This window comes from Corapipo altera, unplaced genomic scaffold (genome assembly GCF_003945725.1).
Source record: "Corapipo altera isolate COAL_440 unplaced genomic scaffold, ASM394572v1 56, whole genome shotgun sequence".
Lineage (NCBI taxonomy): Eukaryota > Metazoa > Chordata > Aves > Passeriformes > Pipridae > Corapipo > Corapipo altera.
Window position 1 is genome coordinate 8,905,725 of NW_020884896.1, and position 22,832 is coordinate 8,928,556.

The 22,832-nt window shown below is 38.6% G+C and overlaps 1 protein-coding gene across 4 annotated transcripts in view; it reads left to right on the forward strand.

Moving 5' to 3' along the window:
• Positions 1–588: 588 nt before the first annotated feature.
• The window catches only part of ADD3 (adducin 3), a 64,005-nt gene continuing 41,761 nt past the window's right edge, over positions 589–22,832 (forward strand). For 3 of the 4 annotated variants that reach the window (XM_027647970.1, XM_027647967.1, XM_027647971.1), the window contains exon 1: positions 589–634. The gene's annotated coding sequence lies outside the window, so the exon portion shown is untranslated. Of the gene's footprint in view, positions 635–17,688; positions 17,777–22,832 lie in introns of those variants that run through there. The other variant, XM_027647969.1, reaches the window with a different exon arrangement.

Below are 22,832 nucleotides of genomic sequence, written 5' to 3' on the forward strand. Positions count from 1 at the left end.
AAATGATTTCTCAGGTTTGACTGAAGACAACTTGTACTCAAAGACTGAGAGGACGAAAGATGAAAGAAATAAACAATTGCTATTTTATTTATTAATTTACTTTCATGTTAGAAGACAAAGGCAAGAGGAAGACCCATCGCTGCTCAGTGGTGGGAAAGGGTTGGAGCAAGGCAGTTGTTTCCATATGAATTTGCACACCAGCCCTCAAAGGGTGGTATTGTGTCTCTGTCCCGGTTCCCCACCTGCCCCGCAGCATAGTGACTGCTCTGAAGTTCAGTTCTTCTGCTGAGCTAGAAGAGGAATTGTGGATTGTGGCTGTTACGCTCTATTTTAAAAATGAGGCTGGTAGTCTGGATTTTACTTTCTGATTTGTAACCTGGTAAATGGCAAGATTCCCAATGAGGTGCTCTTAAATGAGGTTTATGTATGTGAAAAATGCACTGTACGATAACAAAATGTAATTCAATGAAAAAATCTGAAAAGAGTTCAAGAAACGGAATGTTGTGTCAATACTTTAAGTGTACAGTATATTCCTGTAATATTCAAAAGCCTACCAGAAGTCAGTCATCTCTTTCTTCTGTTTTACAGGTCAACTACATTACTAGAAAGAAGGAGAGCTGTGGAAAAAATCAAGGTACCTAAAACATTTTACTGTCTGAATTCTTGGCTGTGTTCCTGCTGATCATTTAGTGTAATGATTTTAAGGGGGGAGAGGGAACTGAATCGGAAATTGGCACTTTGAAAGTGGTTTTATTAGAAAGTACAGACAAAAAAACCTTTCACAATAATCTCATTAATGTTGCACAGAATACTTTAGTGGGATGAAAGTGTACCTCAGCTTTGGGGTGTGTGCAAGAGTCTGAACAGTACTGCATAATATTTGCTCTAAATATGTAATGGAACTGCATATGCATAAGGATAACGATGTGTCCTGCTGGTTCCAGCTACAGTGAAGTGGATATTCCCTATTTGTACAGTGGGATGCATGGATCAGTTGATAAGTATCATCAAAGCTCGCAACTTTGACATTCTTCACAGTAGTTAGCAGACTTTGTACACCAGTTAGCTTTTATGTGTACAGTTCCTAAAGATGCAAAAGGAGGAGTATGAAAGTGGCAGAACCTGAGCAGCAGCCTGCATCTTACAAGTGAGGAACTGAGGATTTTTTAATACCTTTTTCAGACACTGCTATTATGTCTTACAAGTGTTCCTGTAGTATAGATAGCATATATTGTGTTGTGTTCTTCATTTTTTATAATGATAGGCAGCAAGCATTCTTACAGTGCAGACTTTTAGGGTTTTGGATGCCTAATCTCTTATCTGAAGTATTTTTTGTCTACCACTTTTGTCTGTAGCTCCTCAGGCCTAGATTAAAATAAGACAGTGTTATAACTTGCATTTTCATGCCTGTTATGTAACTAAAAAGACTATATTAAAATAATCCTGTTGTTAGCACTTGGATTTTTTTTTAGTTGGAGAAACTTTCTTTCCTTTATTTGCTGTGAAATATTACCTGTGAAATGCTACATGTACCTTGCAAATGGAATGCTGTGAGGCAGAAGCAAGGAAGGAGTAAAAATATTACCATTTCATTAAAATGTGAAGACAATGGCTTTGATTAATAAAAGCTGACTTTATACTTCTGAGCATTACAAATTGAGAGGTGCTGAGCTGCCTTGTTCCACTAAGAGTGCATCGAATTATTACTGTAAACTCTAGCACTTTCTGTCCTGTTAACGCTAAGTTTCCATATTTGTAGCTGTATAGGTTGCATGTGCCACACCTGCAAGAGCAGTTTGCTACAGACGAGAGTACAGTTTATATGGAATTAATTTCTCAAATTTCTACTATTAGTACAGATTTAGAGACTGGTTATATCAAACATTTGTCTTTGTGATTTAGGGAAAAAGTAACGGGTGTTTTTGTTTGGTGTCTTGAAGAGTGTGGGAACTGAAAAGAAAGGACAGAGAAACTTACAGTGCTGGTAAATATGAAATATGTTCAGTTCTTGACCTGTTGGTGGGTAGTTATGCTTACATTGCAGGTGACACAGAACTACTGAGGTCTGTAATTTGGACAGAATTGAAAATACAGGAGAGAAATCCTGTCCTGAGCAAAACTGGCGATATTGGCAGTGTTCATCCATAATGCCTTTCATTTCAAGAAACAGAGTAATTTCCTGGTCCTTTGACTTTTCCTTTAAGATCACTCAGATGATTGGTTCCAACTTTAAACTGAGGTCTTCTGTGATGCTTGGGGTATCTAAAATATAAGATGTTTTCCTGGGATCTTGGGAGAATGCTATACATGGAGTCCCAATGTGGCTGCATTCCCTGCAGTGCTGGACTGGCCTCCCCTGTAGGCTCCTGGTAAGATGAGAAGCTGGCATAAAGTATAAGAAGGAATTAATGTGTGGCTGGAAAAAAAGATACAAGGGAGTCAGACATTTTATCTGGCGTCTCCAGTGCTGAGGTTTCTGAGAGGTTTCTGTCTCTTTGCTCGTTTTAGACAAGAGATTTTACTCTAGACGTTCCTTGCCCCTCACTGTGCAGAACCTGTCAGATCCTTTTCCTGACACTTTCTCCCCCGTCAGTCCCTCAGAAGGAGTTCAAAAGAGATTTTTCCCAATAGCAAAAGGAACCAGACATAGCCTTTCTTACTAACCCTGCATTTGAAGCATTGATAAGTAACATGTGGCTGGCTCCAAACTGCTGACTTTCCCAGCCATTTAAGAAAACACTGTTAGGAGTCCGGTTTTAAAAGAAACTATAGGATTGTTCTTCCTTCTTTGCAATTGCTCTTTTGTGTAACGTATCCCAAGAGTTTTGATTCTTTTCTGTCTGAAGCAGTCAGAATTCACTACTGTCTTTCTGATTAACACATATTGAAAAGAAATGTCAAATTTTTAAAGCTTTTCCATATGGGAAGGGTTTCTTTTTTCATAATCTGTGTCACACTGTTTAAGCTGTAACTTTTTTTCTTTAATGCCCTTGGATCATCATTGTTTGGAAGCGCCCTAGTAGAAAGAAAAATATTATTTCTAAAACTTGAGACTGAGTAAGAGGAGCCTGGAATTGAAATCTACTGTCTTGCATAATTGTTTAAACCTGCTACACGGTTTGGCAAAGGTACAAACCGAGAGGTCTTTTCCATAAAATGTGGTTGGGGCTTCTTCTTCAAAGACAGGGTATGCCTGAGGACAGCTTCTAGTCCTTTTAATAAGGATAGAGCTCACTTGAAAGGCAAGGCTGAAGATGAAGAAGAATGTGTAACCTGGGGGATTGATCTATTCAATAACAGCAATCTGGTGCATGCCATTATAATGATGGGAGAACATGGTAAAGCAATTGCCTTTTTCTGTCCTGCTTTGTATAAGGAACAGTCTAAAGTAAATTGTTCAGAAATACAGTAAGATTCAAGATTAATCTAAATCTGTTTTAAAATCTATCACCTGAATTATTTTTTTTCTTTTAAAAATAATAATAAAACTCTCAAGCCCTCCTTGAAATACAGAGAGTGTGGCTGCATTACCGCATACCATTTAACCTGGCTAAATAAAATTCAGTGTTCTCTTGGCTCCTGGGCATCTGTGCTTCCTTCAGCTTCTGCTGTCCCACATTGTTTACGTGAGGAAGTTCAGACCTTGAACTATTAAAACATTCAAGGGACTTATTGGGGCTGTTTTCTGAAACCATCTCGCAAAACTCTTAAGATTTAGCAAGTTTATAAAGTTGATTTTTTTTTTCTAATACAGTTTTAATGCCTCTCTGTGATATGAAGCACATCTCTGAGCCCCAGGTAGCATTACTCATTTTGCTAGAAATTGAGACTTTTAAAATCCCCTTACTCATAATACTGAGGAAGAGGTCGAAGTAGGGCAAAGCAGGACGGTTATACCAAAGTATTTATGCATGTTACCAATATAGAATTGACCCAAACTTTTGTCTGTGCCCTACTAGAAGTGTCAGCCTGTACTGTCCCATTCCTCCCCCCCCACACATGTATGATGTAAGGGCATACCTGTTTTGCACACTGGATGTAGCAGCTCTGTTCCTAATTATTCTGCTGTACTTTTGAGAGGGGCTAAATGTTGTTTGTGGAACTATTTCAAGCAAGCCCTTGAGTGCTTTCCCCCCCCCTGCCCAGTGTGTCTTTCAACACGTCCATCTCCATGTTCCTACCAGCCCTCACCCTCCCAGTCCAGCAAGGAGGAATTGGGATGAACATTGGCTCAAAATCCCTTTAGGCACACTACTTCCTAGGTTTGAGCAAGGGAAGCTGTTTAATAAGTGTTTACTTCTGGATATATAGGAGTTTCATGCAAACATAGAGGAATTGTCTTCTCTGTCTTCTGTCAGCTACTAGCCCTACGGAACCATACTTCAGCATCCTAGAGGCCTGGAATCCTCTGGCTTAATGTGGCTTCATTGTCCTTTCTGAGCCCCATTGCTAGAGTCAGCTTCTTATTTTGGTCAATTTTTTAATTGGGGCTGATTAAGTCCCCCAGGTGAGGCTCTTCAAATGTCAGTGTAGATAATCCTGTCTGCATGAACGATGAAGCAGAACATATGATACAAGTGTATTTATGCCTTAAATGCCTGTTTCCAGTAAATATTCATAAAAAGAAGTTGGTTTTGCAGTCTGATAACAAAACCAAAATTAAATGCAGAGTTGGGCTCATGCACATTTCATGAAATCATGTAATCTGATACCTCATTCCCCACAGTGAATCAGTTTGAAGCTTTTTTGTTCCTAGCATGGAAGCTTCAATGCATAAAAGTCTGAGTCTTTGACTTAATCTTCTCACTAAATATTTGCAGTAGCAAACAGTAATATTGGTTCATACTGTACCTGCACTCTACATTTTTCTCCTATGGAGTGGAAAAAGATAACCATGCTCATCATGAAGATGGTTGTATTTTTCTGGAGTCCTGCATTTGTTGGACTTTTTCTTTCCTGTTGAGGTGAAGAAAATGTCTGGAACTCAGTCCCTGTTTGCTTGGCTGGTCTCAGCCTTGTCCAGTAAGGATAATGGCTGTATCTTCTGACAGTATGGAGGCTGTATCTCTCCCACTTCTCCAGCTTTCCCTGCTGGTGGTAGTGCTCATGCTGAACTGAGCTGTTCACTGTGACCACTTGCATCAAAGCACTGGAGCTCTGCCCAGATACTCATAAACAAATGAAATACATTGTGGGATATATATTGTGCAATCTAAAGTAATCAAAGGGAAATAAAAAAAAAGACAAAAGGAGATCCTATTCAACATTCCTACAGTTGTTGCCTTTCTCCTGGAAAAAAACCACTTGCTTTGTGTGTAGCTCCTATTCTTTGATGCATGTGTGAAAGAGCTAGGGGACTGCTGATTGCGTTTTTAATTATTATTTTAAAAACACCATACTTTTCAGCATAGATTGCTGTTACAAAATAGAACCTGGTTCTCTGTAACCTCAGCATCAAGCTGATGATTAAAGTGCCAAACCCAAAGTTTCTGTGGTATAATCAGACTAAGCTTGAGCACTTGCACTGCTTGTCTCACTGTGATAGAAAGCTGGAGCAGCTTAGTAGTTGAGGATGAGGACGTTTTATAATTAAAACAGAAAAACATCATCCTAGGATACTTTCAGAATTCCTGCTCCTGCTATGATCCATAGCAGTGAGGAAAGCTTATTCAAATTCCTGCAGCCTTTTAAAACATGAATAGGGTGCTTGAAGCGAAGACCCTGCTTCCTCAGCCATGCTGCTAATCCTTGAGTTTGTACAGAATTTCTGTAGCTGTGACTTCTGGTGTGGATTGAGGAAAGAGACATTCAGGCTTTCCCAGACAGCATAGCTTTTGAAGGTGTTATTTTAATAATGTTAAAATCCTAAATTGTTGGTGCTGCTTTTTTTTAATCTTTTCCCACTGTTTTGGGGGGTTATTTGTTTGTTTGTTTTATTTCCCATGAGTGCCTGAAATGGGTTGAAGAGTGTTGGAGTGGTCTTTGCCATTTTCTCTTTCCAATGCCTCTCTCACGGAGACAGTTTGCTGGCAGCAAGGTTTCTGTATCTCATTCCCTGTCAAATTCCTCAGTCTGTGTGATAAAGGAGTTTCATGAGAGCCAGGAAGAGGAGGAGGACAGCATTCATGTAAAGTCTCTAATTGCAGCAGGGGCAGAGAAGCTTGGTGGGCACCTCCAGGAGGAGGAATTGTAAGGGAGTGTGTGTTGCCGAGCATGGGAGAGAAGCACTGGAGCTCTGGGATTCACCAAACAAAAAATTGTCCTTTTTCCATTGATGCAAGCAGACTGTTAAAAGTTAGTAGTACAGATTGTGTTACCAACTCCAGTTAATTATGAATTAATGAAGAACAGCTCTACAGAGAGGGGTTGATGTAATTATTCGGTTGATTGTGACATGGTAATCAGATTTTTAAATCTTCTTATGTGATGCTGGAATTCAAGCTGAAAATAATATTCAAAATTGCAGACTGGCATATTTTAAATGATTCAGCTTCTCACTACAAAAGAACAGATCTAGTTTAAAATTAGATATTTTTTTCCAAAAGGTAAACTCATTCTATTTTGCTAACATTATAACTATTAATGAAGTGGGTTTAAATGTGTCACCCTATCTCTATCTCATTGTACTTAATTTTTTTAATTGCTCCTTAGCTTAGGAATAAGTCTGTCCCTGATGGCTTAAAAATGTTGAATCTTTGTGAGCATAAAAAAAAATGTGGATAGATGTGTATTAGCTCATCACTGTGTCTTTACCATGGAGATTGTTGGATTTCATCTGGTTTGACTTTATTCATAAGCTGAGTAGAGTGAATGAGGAATATATGTTTAAAAATTGAATTTTTTTCTGAAGTGGTTATGAGACTTAAAACTCTCCCACTCGATAACGATTTAATACTTGCAACAACAGCCTGTGTTTTTAGGATTTTACCCCCTTCACTCATTGAACTATATTCAGAAATTACAAGGTCCTTAACAAATATTGATATTTAGAAAGTTAGTTTAATAAACTCCTCTGCTGAAGCTGGATTTACTTAACAGTTCAGTTGTAGTACCATGAAGATTTTCTCTGTCTGCTAATGACCTGTGACTCTTCATAGAGAAGACTCTGTTAAATGTGGAACTAGTTTTAATATTCAGCTTTGTTGTGTACCTTGCTGGGTCAGGTTAAAACAGTGTCAGCCGAGTTCTTTGCAGCTGATGCTCCTCTTAATTCTGCTTCTTCTGAAGGGCTTATACTGTTAACTGAGACTTGCCAACACTCCAGTCTCTGCTGGTTATCAGCATGGAGTGCCAGGAAGTGTGATTTGTGTTGTGTCATCTTTAGGCTGAGGAGAGACTTGGTTGAAGGGGGATGGGGTAAAACAATCACTAACAAAGCATGGAAGTATGATTTCTTTGTGCTCTGCATTCAGGAACTGTTTACCAGTGGTAAACAGTTGCTGTTATTGCCCAATGTCTACCCCTTAATGTAGAGATATGGGGGGTTTCATGTCAAGTGGTTCAGTTGGAAGCTTGTCTATACAACTAATTGGAGTAACCTGTAATTCTCTTAATTTTAAATTCAATTTATTCACATTTTTTGGATTAACAGTAGTGCAGCTACACAAATCAGTAAGTGAACTGCTGAATTAGATGTGTTTATTCTCCATGGCAATAGACCATTTATACTGGACATAGACTGTAACTTTAGATTGAGTTAATTCTTCTAATAAACTAAAAGCAGTCAAGCCCCCAAATGTTACAATTTAATGGCAACAGAACAAGCCTCTTTGCATTCCATTTTGTCTTTGAATGTGTGTACCTTAAAAAAAAAAAAAGTTATAAAATACATGGTATTATGAAACATTGTAACTCACAAGAATCCCAGTCCTGGTTGTAATACATTGAACAAGTCACCCTGATATTCGGAGCAACAACCTGCTCCCATGAAGGCACGGAAGGAGGTAATTCTGTGAGTGTTTCCAAAGGCTACTGATACCACTCTCAAGCTTGTAGAAGTCAGTGACTTCAGAAAGCATCAGTGTTGCTTTAGATGCATTGGCAACTGGGATCTGGAAGAACAAAGCTGTTCTTACCTGGCTCCCAATAATATATTTGTATGATTAAAGTTCAATGGTCACATCTGAACTGGTGCACTGAACCCTGCAATTCTGCCAGCCTCCTGCCTTTGCTAGTCATAAAAATGAGAATGCTTGTTATAAGGAAGTTGAAGATTGGAAGTAGTAAAGTGTCTTTTTAAAGACTGAATTAGAAGTTGGATAAAATGTATACCATCTATCAAAGACTTCAAACTTTTTGTTGTTGCTACTTTTTATTTTTAAGAGGTAAGGAGGGTTTCAAAGCAGATTTTAGGAATCTCTTAGCAACAAGGAACCATCTTTCTAAAGCTGAAGTTTCCTCTGAAGAAAATAGAAAGGGGGAAAAAAACCCTCTCACAAATTAAATTTTAAAGTATAATAAGTCTGGCCAAAAGATATTCTGAGAAACAATTTGCTAAAGATACCAGAGCCTACAATAAATCATTTAAATTGAATCATTTCAAGTACATCAGAAATGGACATCCTGCCAGACAGACTGGAGAGCTGATAGATTCCTGAAGTGTAAAAGAAATACATGATGAAGATAAGCCACAGAAAAAAAGCTAAATATTTTTTACCCAAATTGACTTTCCTGAGAGATTTTAGTGCAGGAACTTCACTTTGTAGGTGATATTTTGAGAATTGGTCTCAAATTGAAATGTTGGTATAAAAGACTTTTAGAACATTAAAAAAATGTAGCAAATTGCCAGGAGTAGATAACATTTGTCCAAGAGATCTTATAGTAACTGCCTGTGACAACACTGATCTGGCAACTGTGATCTGTTACTTAAGGCGGCTGCGAGATCAGAGGCAGGAAAATAGGTGAATGCAATTTCAATATATTAAAAGCATTCCAGAAATAGTCAGGGTACCACAGACCAGCAGGTTTGTACAGGCAAGTTGGGGTGTTTCATTAGGAACAAAGACCACAGAATTGGTAAACATGTTGGCATATACACTTTATCTCATTATTTGAGGAAAATATTTGTGTGCTTCAAATAGATGACCTTTAGCCTTAGGGTGGGACATGCAGTTATTTAGCTCTCTTCTTTCTCCTCATCTTCAGCTTGTGGAATTGAACTTGCTGTTGGTGTCAAATGCAAAAAACCCCACTAATTTGTTCTATAATCATATAACTTTGTGAAAAAGATACTCACTTAACAGCCAGAAACAGTATACTATACCGCAGTGTAACTTTGTGTTAAATTAGATGTATGTCAATAAATAACTGGATAATAAATAAATATTAATAGTAATAATAAATACAAATAATAAATATTTAGTAGGAAACGATGGACTGAAATTAACTGTCTGGCATCAAGCACACTAAATGACCTGTATGTAGTCAAAATCTATGACTGCTGACATACGTTAGTTTAGATGTGAATGTTTATTCAATTTTGGTCAAGTTCTGTCCACAAGATTTAAATGAAAGTTAGTTTGTGGTGAATGGGACATGGACATTAACTAGATTACTATGAAATCCACCAAGTCTGAATTTTAGTCTGAGACTGGATGTGCGTAACTTTTTTTTTACGTTGCTGATAACACACACTTCTTGGTAAGAAGATACAAAATAAATAAGGTAAGGTGTCATCTTGCCATCAGATCCTGGGCTTCAGGAAAAAAAGATTCTTTGGACTAATAGTGGTTTCAAGCTGTTCTATGAGTACAGCCTCTGTAAGGTGTCTAACTTTGCATGTAGGTTTTTTTTCTCCTACTTATCATCCTAAGCAGAAAGAACTTGCATTTCACCAACTGTGTAGAAAGTTGCTGATGACCTGTGGATATTTGAAAAGCTAAGTAACTGTGGGGGAAAGACCTCACCTTAATACTGATTTGTGTGAAATGTTTAATACCTTATGATGATGAAATAGCTTTAAAGTGAAGCAGATTTACTAGACCAGCCAAAAGGCCTTCACTTGCAACTGTACATCAGCTGGTACATCAGCTCTGTATCAGTTTTGTACCAAAGAATTACAAAATGAGTGGAGATTACTAGGAAGGTCAGGTTACTTCCATGGAAATATTTTCTTTGACCAAATCTGTTCTTCAGGCTTTGGGAATATACAGATAAACTTACACTGTTCTCTTTAAAGCATAAAACACCAAGTTTGCACCATTGTTAGTTTGCACATGTTGTGTCATATGGAAGAAAGCATATGTTTGTAGGTGGGTACTGATAAACTTGTATGATTTAGAAAAGTATTCAAAAATCCTTTCATCAGCACTGTAACTTAGTGTTGCATGTTTGTCATGAATCATGCTAATTAAGCCCCAGATCATCTAGCTGTCATATAAGGACAGGAGCTTAAATTAGCTTTTACCAAACACATTTTAGTGCAGTACATCCAATACATTTCACTGCAATAAACTTTTTATTGCCATGAGTGTAGCAAGGTGCTTAGAGTGGGCTAGTGAATGCAAGGGGTTTATTGTTGCTTTGACCCAACTTTCACCATGATTTCTAGTATAAAGGAGTACTTTATTTACATGTCATGCTAACATGAAATGAAAAGACTCTAGTACCATGTTGATGTACAGAAATGTGAGTTGTGTAATGCATTTTCTAACTTTTTGGCTCATTTTTCTTTCTTGACAGCAATAATAAAATACAGAAGACAGTCTTTGAGATGTACATTAGCTTCAAGCATTATTATTGAATTAAAAATCTTTTATGGAACTTGTTAAACACTATTTTCTGTTAAGCTTGTTTGTTTTGTTAACCCCATGGATGAACATTTTCCTAAACAAGTACATTTGTATTTTGATCACAAACCCAATAAAATTTGTCTGCTACATTTCCCCCCTTCCTCGTTCCTTCACTTTTTCTCCTTTGTTATCCCCTAGATGTTGACATTTTATTTCTTTATTTTTTTTAAGGAATTGGTCACATATTTTTTCTTAATGATTATGTTAGCAACTCCTGCACTTGGTATTCCAAAAGCTTATTTGTGCCTGGTGACAGTTTCTCATAGCATATTTTAGTCTACACTCACTGTTGCCAGATCTTGGTATTTACTTGGCACCATGAGGTTCTCATTTTATACTGTGTTGTATCCCATTGCCACAAATTAGTCTGTAATATGTGTTGCTGACTTGGGCAATGTAAAATACTCCTTTGCCTCTGTTTAGCGGGATGCATAGAAAAGTGTACTACATGTGAATTTTAAGAATTTAAAGAGTAGGCTCATGTTTTTAAATCTACCATTTTTCATTTTTTTCCCCTTGGTTATTAGTGTAGTTAAGTGATCTCTTCGAACACATTTCCTCCGTCTTGCATGTAGCCTGTTATTGTTTCAGAGCAGCACGTGTCTTGCATAACTTGAGGTGTCTGCAATATGGATGTCTGCTTGTGGATTATGTGCCTCCATTGGAATCACTGTAACCCTGTGGTGCAGGCAATGAAGCCTAGAATGTTATGCACCTCATCCTAAAGAGAGAGCTTAATTAGACAGTGAATTCAAATGTTATGTAATTATCTAAAGTTAGGCGAAAAAAACGCACTTCAGGACCTAATGAATTCACAAATACAAATGTTGAACAGGAAGGTGTTAAGTTTCAGTAGTTCGTACATAATATGGATGATAAATGAAAACTGTTACTTTAGGACTTAGGAATTTTCCTTTCAGACTGGGAACTTTCAGACATTGAGCAACTTTGTTCCTGATTCAGATTTTGGAGAGAGAAAAGCATAAGTCATCCCAAGTGACTCACAAATTATTTAACCATAAAGTATGAACTCCTCTTGCAAGTTCAGATGGCACTGTTTATCCTTAACCATTATGTAATATAAGCATTTCTAGGCATTTCAGGGATTATTCTAACATATGTGATATGTGTTCATGTTCAGCATAAGTTAAGCAACTTCCTTTTGTTGCGGCTGGATGTGAAAACTAGGGACTTTCTAAACCCCTTTTGCATTCTTGTAGTGTGAAATTCTTTGCTGTGTAGCAAATCTGAGAAGTGTGTGCCACTTGGACTCACATGGAAGTAGTAGTGAGGTGTTATTTTGGAATATAAGTGGTATACAGGCTTGGAGCTCTCTCTGCATCTGAATTTCAGCCTTAGTCACTGAAATTTATCTCTTAGCTTGAAGTGTCATGCCTAAATTTAAATGGTAAATCCTTAAGAGCAGAATAATCATGGTATTTATTTCTGGGACACTTCTTCCATGCTTTTAAGCAATACATAGATCCTGGATAGATTTGCTGCACAAGAAAGAGTTTTACTCTGGAGAAACAGCAAACAGAGAAGAGACTAGTCAGCAAAGAGTTGACTTTAGTTAACAGTTGGCATGTGTACACTTGTGTGATTTCTGTTTGTACTGCTCAGCTGAGTTTTACTGATGCAGTGAAATTTACTCTGTTACCACTTTTAACATCTATCGATATCAATATTTTCACAGTCTTCTATCAAAATATTGCTGAAAACAGCTTGAGAAAAAATTTTGAAATTAGTAGCTAATACCTATTCTACTAAGTATGGGTGGGGTGAGAGTAATTTCTGAACTACGTAGTTTTTTTAAGACGTCAACAGCACTGTCACCATTCCCTACTTTACTGAAATATCTTCCATTTTGAAGTAGGTCTAATAAAGCCTTTAATCCTTCTTTTAGTTTAAAAACCTCTCTATGTTCTGCTGTTTAAGAATAATTTTGCCTTGTGTTGTCCAGTATTTAGGATAAGTAATATAATATTTTGTATTGCAGCATTTCATGTGAAAAGAATTAACAGTCTTGGAGAAGTGGCCTATGTTCCTTGAAGGTCTTGGTGTTGCTCAGTGTGATGTGATGTGATGGGTCAGTCAACTGCAGAAACTTTCTATGCATGTTTCTAGTATATGAGAAAGTCAGATTTTACTGTGGCAGACAATAAGCAATATAAGAAATCATCCCCCAATGGATTTGGTCAGTATTAAGCAGATAAAAGTAAAATTGTGGGAAGAATGATGAGTGCTGTTCTTGCTTTCAAGAAGCAGTGGAACTGTTCATGCAGCAATATAGTGAGATTGCTTGCAGTCAAAATTGTGCTATGCTTCTGATTTAACAAAATTGTGCTGCTTCTGTTTACCCGTTATTGAGTCACTGGTTCCAAGGGAGAAAAAAAGACATGGTATTTTAAGCCATTTGTACAAATTCATACTTTCCATTCAACCATAGGATTTGGATTTACTTTCCTTGGGAAACTGTAAATTACGGAAAGTCCTCTGCTTTTGTATTTTCTGAGTGATAACACTGCCTGCTTGTATAGCTATTGTGGAGATGATACCAATCTTCCAGAAGCATAGCTCTACACTGTAGAGGTTCTTTTTAAAAAAGGTAACGTTTAAATACTTCATCGATCTTGTTTGACAGAAGGATGTTGCTCTCACATTTTTTTCATTACTGTATGGACACAATATCATAGTCTTGTTCTGTAGAATATTTTTCTTTCTACACACTGGGATGCAAACTTGTAGTTTGAGCAGACTCAGTTTATTCAGCAAAACACACAAGCTGGTACTTCAGTCTGCCTCTTTGTAAAGGGATTAGCTCTGATAGTTACTTCTTACCTCAGGGACTGGGACTGAAAGTGGCCGAGTGAAGATGTTTTCTAATAGTGTCATTCTTCCTGATACCTGTGCAGTTTGCGATGATTGAGTGGTCCAGCCAATGAAAAGGTGACCTGCTGCTACTAAAGATCAAAGAAGTCAAAGGAGCTCTTTTTAACTGGTGGTCTTGGGACTGAAGAAAAAAGCACCAGTAATATATATTAGAAGAGTCTTTCTGTGTGTGGCTTTACCCAGCAAAAAGGAATCCATATGGATAGTATGGGATTTTTAAATGGGGTTGGCTTGGGTAAAGGGAGGAAAAAAAAACATGTTATTTTTGTTGTTTTAAATATATTATAGGAAAAAACAACCTGTTTGTGTAACCTGGTGAGTTTATTTAAGTGGGATGAAATTTCCAGGTGCTCAGCAGGGTGGAGTTTGTTGATGTTACTGATAGCATCCTCCTTTTATATACTCTATGCCTTTCCTGAAATCCCAAGGGTGGCATGAAGTGATTTCATTCATAAAAAAGAAAGGGCTGAAATCTGCCTTAAGTTCTGGAGCTTCAGGGATGCAATAATTACCAGTAAGTAGTAATTACTTACCAAAAAGTCTTATTCCAGCATAGATGAAGCCATGTCTCTATAGCAACTTTGTTGGGAAAGCACGATCCCAAATAAAAGTGACAGCTTTTTTAAAGTGCCCCCAAATCTACCTGACATCAGCCAATGTAAAACCACCTTGGCAGAGCCGATGTAGATATGGGGGTTCTGAGGCCATCCCACCCTGTCTCTACAAGTGTGACAGTCGTGTCAGTCCTGTAAGCTGAACCTGGCTTTGCTGGCAGCTCCTCATCCTCCCCCTCTGCCGCCCTCTACCCCAGATAACTTCATCCTCATATCACAGATACTCAGCGCTCCGGTCTGGATTTCATTTCTTCTGCCTCAGCTCCGTGTGATCTCTCGCACATTCCTGACGCGTTACCAACAGCCCACGGCTCTGAAAGTGCCGGATCAGCTTTCAGTGGCAAGAGCTCAGAGGGGAAGAAGGCTGGTTCCTCCATGAGCAAACAGCTGGGCAGTTGTGGATGGAATTAATTGCTGATATACACTGGCTGTGTTTTTCTTCTCTTGTAATTTCCTTTGCAGCTGTGAAAGGCAAGTTTTTTAGGCTTTGAAAACAGCACAGACCTTCTCAGTGGTAGTGATGTAACAGCACTGAAATATATATGCAGATTAGGATTTGCATACAAAATAAAAGCCCTCCTAAACTGTAACAACCATCAGTGTTGACCTTGATATTCAAATTCTAAGTGCACCTTCCATTTCTGACTTTGGATTTCTAGCTTGAAAAAAAATTCTGTTTGGGGAGGTTTGTGTTTCTGAACGCAATAGTCATTGTTTTCTGAAAACAGGAGTCTGAAGTTGAGTGTTGAAAGCAAGCTGTTAAGAAAATGGTTGTCTTCCATCTACAGTCTTGGAGCTATTATACAAAATGGACTGAGGCTGCTTTAGCCAAATGTGGAACAGTCAAGTTGCTGAAAGTCATGTTCCAGGCCAGCAGTTATGGGAAATTTATCACAGGGTTGGAAAATACATATGTTATCAACAGGGCTGCCTGTCTGCCTCGAGGCTTCACCCAGCCCATAATAATGCAAAAACAAACAGCCCATCACAAATCAAAAAATGCTGTCAAAAGTAGGTTCTGAGCACTAATGCTGTCAGAAGCTGCAGCTTGTTGGATTTAGTTGTAAAATCAGTGGAAAAATGTGTGGTACCTATTGTTGAAGATAATATTTTGTGAGCTTCCACCCTGTAAGTCTCACAGATATTTTTTGCCTTGTTTATTGAACTGTTTTAATGTGCTTTTGTTTTACAGAATTGTTAAGCCTCCCCTTCCAGCAGGCTTATGCTGCCATGCAGTTTACTCAGGGGAAGATCTATAAGCTCTTTTGCCAAAATAATTACAACTCTCTTAGGTATTTCACTAGTACACAGTATTTGCACGATGTGTATTTATAAATAGTCTTATACACAGAATGGATTCTTTAAACAAATGCTAGAAAAAGGCTTTGTTGTTTTAAGGCCTGGTCCTAGTAACTAAATAAATGAAGTTGTACAAATACGCTGAAAATGTCCCCACCAGCTTGTGTTGTGCAGTGCCTTGTTACCACAAGACGAGTATTTCAAAGGTCCCACTGAAACCAGGGCCATTATTTGTGGTAAATACTGTGCAGGGTGAGGAAGGGTTGACAGACCAAAATCTTAATAAATAAATAAAAATTACACAACTCTTGAAAGGAGCCAGACTTTCAGTCCCAGCACCCACATCAGCCAAACTCTTGCAGAGGCTGCTGCAGGGATCTGTGGGACTGTACTTGCAGCCAGTACAAAGTAGTGTATCCTAGTTTTTCAGCCTTCCATGCAAGGGATATCTGCTGCAACCATGCGTCTGTCACAGCTAATAGCACACCAGGGGACACCAACCAAGTCTGGCTCACGTGGTATGCAGGAAGTTCAGCTGTAGTAATTCAATTGTAAATCTGAGCCAGAGAGTCAGTGTATCTGAATCGTGGCTGTTACTTCAAAGAATGAAGACTTCCCCTTTGAAAGGCTTCTAGTTTTTATAGCTATATAAAAGTTAACTGTTACATAAGTCGTATGTTATATGTATGCATATATGTCTGTATTTATATGTTTTGATAAAACATATATGTATTATATGTATTGATAAATATGCATGTATCATAGGCACCCTGTCCCATATCTGTCATATAAAGTACTTTTTTGGCAGGTAACAAACAGAAGTTATGGAAACAATTAAAATTCCTGTGCAATGCTGGAATACTTATTTGTTTGGAAGAGTGGGTGGTGTTATAGGGAGGGGAAAAAAGGCAGATATGTACTTCAAAACCAAAACGTAAAAGCATTCTGGAGTGGTTTTGCCAGAAGGTCTTTTTGTCTATTTGTGTTTTGACAGAAAGATCTGAGTATCAGGAATACAGTTCTGGGGTTTGTACTCTGGTGTATCTTATTAGTAAATATTTAAGAAATTATAAAGTTGCAGTTGCTTTTATGGCCAGTAACCGTGTTCATTTCAAAGCACTAAACAGTGTATGAGAACAGTGCTCTTAGCTGCCCTGCATTGCAAGAAGTTGTTAAAATTTGGAAACTGGTTGTTCTCTGCTCTGCCTTCCCTTTAATCCAGTGCCTGTCTGACTGAGAGATTAAGAGAGACAAAAAACCCAGCCAGTTTTAAGAAACTCGTATAGTAGCAGGGCAATTTAATTTCATCCAGCAGTGAATATCTTGATCCAGAGTCTGCACTGTGCTTTCTTCTGGGTTACGTGAGAGGTTGGTGGCATGATTTGCTTTGCAAACCTGTAAATGAGTTCATGTTTGTGAATCTTTCAGCTGTGGTTTCTTCCTCCACCCTTTTCTCATGAATAAACTTGAAAAATATTTAGGACAAGATTTCTCTGGACTCACCACATCTGATGATATCTTTTTCAACTGTGGTCTTTGTATATGTGTACTTCTAAAACAATTGGGAGGTGTGGTGCAATGTGCTTCCTTGGAGGGAGGAAAGATTACTAATCTGTTAGTAAAGATTACTGATTCTGTGAGAAGAGTCAACCACACAAAATGCTGAAACTAACATTGCAGCTGGGAGGAGTCTGTGGCTTTGGTTCTAAACTCCCTTTGGGTTTTGCCAGTGACTTGGAGCAGAGAAGTGTTTGGTCAGTTATGGTGAAACACCAAAAAGATTTTAATCTTCTTGACAACTACATATAGCAATATAGTAATAAGTTCAGTGTCCTAATCAACCACCTGACTGCTACATGAAGAAACTGAATGCAATTAATAAATATTTCAGATTGTTCTGTATGTGACTTACAAGTCGTAGTTGACTAATGAAATACAGGATCTGGCAGTACTAAAGCTCGAGACATCGTTGAGCGAACTTTGTGTAAGAGTGGGTTCATTCAATAAAAAATAAAAGGAGCATTTAAAGAGCCTTTTATTCCTGTCATAAAGATGCTTTGTGCTATTGCAGTTGTGTATTTGACAGAAGGGTTGGGGATGGATGCTGCAGAAAATTGTCTTGTATTTTGAGTGTATTTTGAGACCTGCATGATTTCTGTCTTCAGGGTCATGACATGGCTGGTGAGTTACAATTTCTGTGTTTGAATGAAATTTTCCACTGTACTTAGTGTCTATATATCCATGAATCAGTTACTCCTTTAACATTGGTTGTTCTGCATATTATGGGGTGGTTTGGGTTGTGTGGGGTTTTTTTGTGTGTGTGTGTTTTTTGTTTGTTTGTTTTTGGTTTTGGGTTTTTGTTTGTTTGTTTTGTTTGGTTTTGGGTTTTTTGTTTTGTTTTTAAGGGAATGTTATCGGATTTTGCTTCTTCTGAAGTCCAGAACACCAACCTCATTAGGACTGGGCTCAGAGTTTTGAGTATATGTTGGCAGCTAAATTGTGCACAACCACATGGGGCACAGGGCTGATTCTACTGTGGTGCAGTACCGTGGTTTGCTGTAGTGACCTTTGAGGTTTTAATTTTAAGTCTGTGAAATAAAATAAATCAAATATGTTTGGTTTTGTTTTGTGGTTGAGTTTGGCTTTGGGGTTTGTTTTGTTGTTGGTGGTTTTGTTTGGTTTTTTTTTTTAAAGCTGAGTACAAATAGGTATCTTGATTTAGTTTGTAAGATACGTTTTAACACATGGTTCTAGAACACAGCACATACTGGTCACACAGTTACACCAGTTGTTGCACTGTAGTTTTTCACCTCTGCTTATTGTGTCAAAGTAGTTCAACTTCTGTGAGTATGGGTGATTAGCAGCAGACTAGATATTCTCCTGTATAAGTCCTTGCAGTGTGATAGATAATGGATAAGTCTGTTCTCATTTAAAGCTTTAGCAGAGTGCATAAGGCAGCCTTCATTAATGTATACTGTAATAGCATTGAATGTCTTGGATTATGTCAAAGAGATTCTTATGATAAACATGACCAACAATTTTTAAATTGTCCATAAAATTTAATTTTCTAATGTCCAAAACTACCCCACTCCCACCTTCCCCTCCACCACCTCTCAAAAAAACCAAAAACGAAAAACCAAACCAACCAAACAAAAAAAAACCCAACCCAAACCAAAAAAACAAACAAACAAACAAAAAAAACCAAACAACAAGGCAAAGCACTCAAGTACTTTTAAAATACATAAACTTATAAACTTGAACTGGGGAGAAAAGATGAAGAAAAAGCTTCTGACTTTCAGTAGATTAATCATACTTTCAACATCTGGAATTAAGGTTTCTCTTAAACACAGTTTTGAGATATGTAATATTAATCCCAAAGCTTTGTGAGGGTGTACAGAGCTTAGCCTAGGAGGCAGATACTCAGTTCTGGCATTAGTTTTTTTGCATTGTTTCCACATTCTGGCACTCCACATCATTTCCTCGCCTCACTGAGCACTGAAAGGGACATAAATTGACATAACTAGAATTTTGTGACTGGGGCAAGGGAAGCAGCCTGAAAGATAAACTTTAACCTGTCATCCTGTCAAAAAATTTGCATTGTTACAGAAGTAAGAATTTATATACCGTGGAGTCAAGAATAGTATGTAGGGACAATGTATTAAGATAAAGAAAGTGCATATCTGAAGTTGTTTTTTTCATCCTAAAAATAGGATCTAAACTTCCCACTACCTGATGTGCTGTTCCATAAAAAAAATTTGGTTTTCCATTTTTTTGGCATAAAGAAGTTTTGAGTACTTTCGCTGGCGTAAATCAAGGAATTCCTAACTATGGCAAAAGTTGAACAGCTTAATGGGAAAGTAATGAAAGAATTTGTCCTGTCACTGTAGTTTTGGGACTGCTGACTTCTCTTAGCAGTCTATACTGTCTTCAGCATGCCACAGTTCAGTTATGCAACCTTGGGAAATTTCTCTCCCACTGAATGCTCTCTTCCTTTATTAAGGCTAATGGGAGTCATGTGTTCATGTCAGTGGGAAAGCAGAGCCTTACAAATCTTTCTGGTAGATTTGGTGGAAACAGAGCTCACGTTCGTTATTGCTGTGTTCTGGGCAGTTGGATGTCTCATTAGCGGGATGTTAATGATGTTCAGTGAACTTCGTTATTGGACAAGAGGATGTGGTGAAAATATAAAATAAGTGACTTCTCAATCTTATAACTTCCTAAATTATTGAATTAACTTCTACCTGTTGTGCCCTTTCTCTCATCCCAGCACTTAAACATTGCTACCTGTAATGTGGTCGATGCTAGAGGTACTTCAGCCCCACTGTTATAGTCTCTCTGCTCTGAACCTGTGCTGTGGTTCCCCTCTCCTTGGAAATTTACTGCAGCTCAGTAGCAACCATTAGGTTTTCAATCCTTCTGCAATTTAAGGCAGGGAGCAGATAATAAACATCCATCAGGTAGGAGCCAGATTTTAGGCATGAGAATGTCAGTGTAGCACCTCTATAGTAAGAGCCACGTGCGGAGGGAGCAAACGTGGGTTTGCACAGATCCACGGGAAGGGCCTGCGGGCGATGATAGCAAGAGCCACACCACTGCTTCCCTGAGCAGATGTTCCTGCAAACACCTCCTGCTAACAAAAACAAACCCACCATCTTCCCACCAAGTCGCAGGACAGGCTGGCCCTGATGTGAGGCCGAGCCCTTGGCCGACAGTGGGAATTCTCTTATCCTCAGAAAACACTGCCTCTCGTTTTATCTTGCCGAGGCAAGGGCAGAACAATAGGTTATTAGAGCATTGGAACAACACAGGCTTTGAGTGACCCCCGTGTTACTGTGTTGGGCAGGCGAGGCTAAAAGAGGAGAGATTGGCTGCCCTCAGAGTTAATTTGGCAGCCAGTGTGTGGAGGCCTGGGCTGATGGTGGGTGTGAGGTGAGGGTGACCATGAGAGAGCACAGAGGGCTTCCCCTCAGAACTGCCCATGGGAAAGGAGAGCAGTAAACATAGAAACAGAGAGCTGGCAGAGCTGAAAGCCTTTGATTTTTCTTTCTGGTACGAAATCTGTTTTCCTTCATTCTTCAGCTTTTATGACAATACTGTTACATTGCTGATTTTTGTCACTGTGACTCCAAGGGGCTGGAAATGGCTGAATCGCAGGTGAAGTGTCTGGTCACAAGCAGAAAGGTGGTGGCCTCCCCAGTCCTACACAGAATGGCACAAGCAGGCTATCACATCCATGCACAGTCCAGAGACCTGATTTAGTCTTGAATGTAGCCTCTGGAGATGTCATCCTTCCTGACACTGTATGCATCTGCAAGTAGTTAGATAAATTATGCCACTGATATCTCAGAAATCAGAGTCACAGAATCACAGAATATTCTGAGTTGGAGGCAACCCCCAAGGATCACTGAGTCCGACTCTTAGCCCTGTGAAGGACACCCTAGGAATCTCACCATGTCGTGTTATCCAAGCACTTCTTGAACTCAGTCAGGTTTGGTCCTGTGACCACTTCCCTGGGGAAGCTGTTCCAGTGCCCAACCACCATCTGAGTGAAGAACCTTTTTCTAATATCTAACATAATGTACTAAGAATTTGTTTTTTCAGAGGAATAAGGGTGTAGGGGAATGTTTTAATCAATGAACAAGGTATGTTCCAGCTATGGGCCATTAGTCTTAAAGGTGCGTTTTAATTAGAAGCACTCATATTTCAATGCTGGTAAAATATATAGAGCTGCAGAGTGGACACGCATTTTGAGGAAATTCAGAAGGGACACAACATTCAGATGTTTGCCAGTAGCTCCTGTTTTGTAAAGCAGAAACCATTTTCTTAGTCCCTCAGCTTTCACTTGCACACATACCCTTAACAACAAATAAAGAAACCAGCCTTCCTGATGACTCATCAATCTGTCTTGGGTAGAATGTTCCTGCCTCCCGTGCTGAAGGAGGAGCCCATCCAGTGAGTTATTTGAGAGTCAGTTGGTCTTAGAGAATTAACAAGGTGATGAAACTACCTTTATCTTCTGGACTGGTGTGCCTGTCGTATGCTGAGTATGTAAATGTATGTACATTTTTTAAATGTGTTTTTCTCTAACACGTAATAAGAATTGCAGCATCCCCTTCCTGGGTAGTTATCTACTCAATATGCAAATATATTCCCCAATGTCCTGACTGGAAGCCTGCTGGAAGCCTCCCAGTCAGTCCTCACTGTGCAGTTCCTGGGTTGCATCTGACAGTCCAGAACCAGAGACTTTGCCATCAGTCTGATGGGGGCAGAATGGACTATCCACGAGGGAAGAAATAAAATGGGCTATCCATGAGGGAAGAAATATTTAATAGTTATGATGTGCACCTTTTTTTTAATTTTTTTTTTTCACGTCAGTTGAGGGAAAACAAGCGATGGCAGCAGCTGTGCCATGTGAGTGAGTGTGTCATGAGCCTGCTGGGCAAGGCATAGTGAAGGGCATTATTCCTCTGGGAGGTTGGCACTGGCCATGGCCCTCCAGAGTTGCCACAAAGGATTTTCTGTTCGACATCTAATGCAACAAGCACATTCATATGTTTGCGGAGGGTTTCCATGGAAACCATGTAAACTGTGATGCTAGAAGACAGAACCAAAGGTTATACTATTGTAGAGGCCCTTTTGTGTTCTCTTTAAGTGTTTCAGAGCAGCTATATTTCTTAACTGATACTTTGAGCCTATGAAACAATTTGTTCAGATTTTTGGTTTAGTCTTCTTTTCCCCCTCCTTTCTCCCACTCCACCCTTGTCTAAGCTTTTGTCGTGGTTGTACTGAGGAGGCCAGATGAGCTGCAAGAATAACAATGAAAATGTGTTTTTTATTTTAGTTTTTTTTACATAGGATCACTTGAATATCGTTATTTGAATTGATTTATCTTTCTGTTAGTGATAATGGTACAATTGGCAGTGGAAGAACAGGGCACCAAAAAAAAAATCAACCCATTCTGCCTCTACTAGTACAATTCTCAATTCTGTTGAGTGCTTTTATTGCTCAGGTAGAACTAACTCAGGTCTTAGAAATATGAACCTGTGCTATTTGTAGACACTAGTTTTAACACACTACTTTTAAGCCTTTAGTATGCTTTGAGAGTTCATGCTGGTTTTAAATTTAAATTTCCAGGCATACCTATTGCTTTGTTCATGTTTCAGGAAGTACTCCCACCATGGGCACAAATGCTACTTATTAAGAAGAAAGAGAAGTATTGACTCTTTTATAGCATTAT